The following is a 2,933-nucleotide window of genomic DNA, read 5'->3' as shown; positions in this document are numbered from 1 at the left end:
TGCCTATTCTTCCGCTCAGCAACTCCATTCTGGGGAGGAGTGTCAGGACATGAAGTCTGGTGCAGTATACCTTGCGAAGATAAGAAAGCAAGAAAAGGTTTGTTGATATATTCTTTACCATTATCAGTTCTGATCACTTGCACCTGAACATTGAATTGGTTTTTCACATAGGCACAAAAACTCTGGAAACAAGTGAACACTTCATCTTTGTGACGCATAAGATAGATCCAAGTCATTCTGGAATAGCAGTCAATAAAAGTCACAAAGTACTTCATGCCACTTACTGACACAACAGGACACGTCCATACATCAGAGTGCACTAACACAAATGGGGATACACTTCTGATCCCTCTACTAACATAAGAGGTTCTCGTATGCTTAGCATATTCGCAGGCATCACAACATAATTTGGTTTTGTCCACTCCATTCATTACATCAGGAAAAACTCGAAACATTTTATCAAACGCCATGTGACCCATTCGACAATGATGAACTAGTGCCATACTCTCCTTTCCTCCAACAATCGCAGCAAGCACAGAACTAGCATCATGCCCCATCTTGTCACGATCTATGTGCCAAAGACCTCTATGCTTGGTTGCAGTCCCAATCTTCTTGCTGCTCTCCCTTTCCTGAATTAAACACATATATCTATCAACTATTATACGGTAGTCCTGCTGATCAATCAAGGCACTTAGAGATAGCAGATTTACTGGAAAAGCAGGAACATGTAGAACTGATGACAATTTTATGTTGGGTGTACATTGCACCGACCCCTCCCCTTTTATAGATTGTGCTGTGCCATCAGCTGTTTGGATAGTGCCTCTATGTGTGGAAGGATACTGAGTATAAGAGTCAAACTCACCAATATTTCCAGTAACATGTTTGGATGCTCCAGAATCAAGAATCCAATCTGAATTAGCATTATGAGTGGCTATAGAAACTCTATCAATATTACCTTCATCTTTGTAGACATAGTGAGCAAAGTTCCCAAAGGTTGCTTCATTTTGTCCTTCTTCCTTTGATTGTCCCTGAGAGGTACTGGTAGTTGACTCTGAAGCTGCTGCCATATGTGCCTTGGGTGATATAGCGTGCTGCTGTCCTCCACCCCTGCCATACTGATATCCATATGGCTGTCCACTACCTCTGCCATAGTGCTGTCCACCACCTCTTCCATGGTGCTGTCCATATGGCTGTCCACTACCTCTGCCATCACCTCTTCCTCTGTAGCTTCCTCTGCCATGTGTGTATCCTCCTCTCCCCCTACTGGATGTAGCAAAGGAGGTACACTGATGCTTCAAGTGTCCCTTCTGCCCACAAGTATAGCAGTCTCTCATCTCTTGTCTCTCGTTAGTGTAGAAGGTTGGATGAGGGACAGAATCGCTTCCCTTTGTCATATTCAGACGCACTTCCTCTCTGGACATAGCTGCAATGGCTTCTTTGAGAGAAGGGGTAGTGGTTTGATGCAGTAAAGCAGCCCTTCTCCCCTCAAAATCTTGATTAAGACCCTTCAAGAACTTCATGACTCGCCGACGTTCAATCCAGCTTGCAGCAGCACTCACACATTCCCCATGGGCAAGTTCCAGAGGATCAACATGATCTAAATCTCCCCAAAGATGCTGCAACTCAGCCACATATGCCATCACAGTTTTGTTTCCTTGTTGCAAGTCATGCACTTTATCCTCAATCTCAGCAATCAACATAATGTTCCCCTTTCCAGAATAAAGATTTGATAGGGTGTCCCATACCTCTGAAGCTTTTGTGAGTGCCTCTACAGAAGCAGCAATGTTAGGAACCAAAGAGTTAAGCAACCATGCCACAATCAGAGAATTTATGGCATTCCACTGTTTCCATTCCGGACTGGTCTTGTCTGCTGGTTCTCACAGCCTTCACCACTCACACGTTCATCCAGCCCTTTCGAGTTCAAAATCAACAGCGCCCTCCTTGACCACCGGAGATAGTTGGCCACTCCTTCCAACTTGATTTCATTCGCCGGCAGCTCAAGTTTCTGACCGATGATGGTATGGGGAACGATTGCTCCCCCTCCAGCAGATCCTCCTCCATCTCCTTTGGTAGTGATAAGTTCTGCCAGCTTCTCCAGAGCCTTGGCCAAATCCCTGTTGTCCCCCATGCTTGACACCAAACTAACCTCTCAGAACCACCAAAGGACTTACCCGCAGGATGCCTCTTCGTCTCCTTACTTGTCACTGCCTTCCCCTCCTTGCCGCCGCAGCAGCCTGCTCCCTTCCTCTTCCTCCCAGCCACCGCAGCAGCCTACTCCCTTCCTCTTCCTCTTCCTCCTAGCAGCCACAGCAGACTAGGCTTCCAGATCGGCAGTCCTTCCCGTCGTTGCCCTCACTGCCCCTTGCTCTGATACCATGTGGACAGAGGTGAGGGCCTAACCTGAGGTAGGAGGCTGCAGGGAGGAACTCTCTCTTCTTAGGGTTACAGAGATAGAAGCACCTTATATAGGTCAGGACTGGGCTGGGCCAAATGGGCCACAACAGAGAACAAGAAGACAGCCCAACAGATACACCAACAGTTGTCTAACACCATGTGGCCACCACCATCTTTGGCCATCCATCTAAGATCAGAGGTTGACCAGGTTCTTCTCTGGCGTCGGGGTGCCCCCCTCCTACCCTCAAACCTTGACTTGTCACCGGAGGTTTGAACCTCACTCCTTCTCCTCGCCTCCCGCATACTGTTTTTGTCTCTGACTCTTTTTTGTTGGTGGTGTGTGTGTGTAGAGGGTAGGTTAGCATGAATTTCTTCGTTCCGCTGTATTCCGCACCAGTGTTTTTGCACTGGTATAGGCACTGATTCATTTCCCCATACTTACAAAAATCTAAAATAACAAACGTCAAACCAGGATATAGGCCTGCCTCATGTTTGCTTGCCATCTCTACTCAACTCAACCAAAGGTTTTCTCCTCAACA

At 46.9% G+C, this 2,933-nt stretch overlaps 1 long non-coding RNA gene across 1 annotated transcript; it reads right to left on the bottom strand.

The window, feature by feature from the left end:
- Positions 1 to 243: 243 nt before the first annotated feature.
- On the bottom strand, positions 244 to 1,867 carry LOC139830497 (uncharacterized). Its single transcript, XR_011742693.1, has 2 exons — positions 956 to 1,867; positions 244 to 629 (listed from the first exon to the last, which is right to left on the bottom strand). It is a non-coding gene; the product is annotated as an uncharacterized lncRNA (long non-coding RNA).
- Positions 1,868 to 2,933: the final 1,066 nt, after the last annotated feature.

Source organism: Lolium perenne, chromosome 4, assembly GCF_019359855.2.
Source record: "Lolium perenne isolate Kyuss_39 chromosome 4, Kyuss_2.0, whole genome shotgun sequence".
Classification (NCBI taxonomy): Eukaryota; Viridiplantae; Streptophyta; class Magnoliopsida; order Poales; family Poaceae; genus Lolium; species Lolium perenne.
The sequence above is the reverse complement of the archived record's forward strand: the minus strand, read 5'-3'. Positions and strand labels throughout refer to the sequence as shown.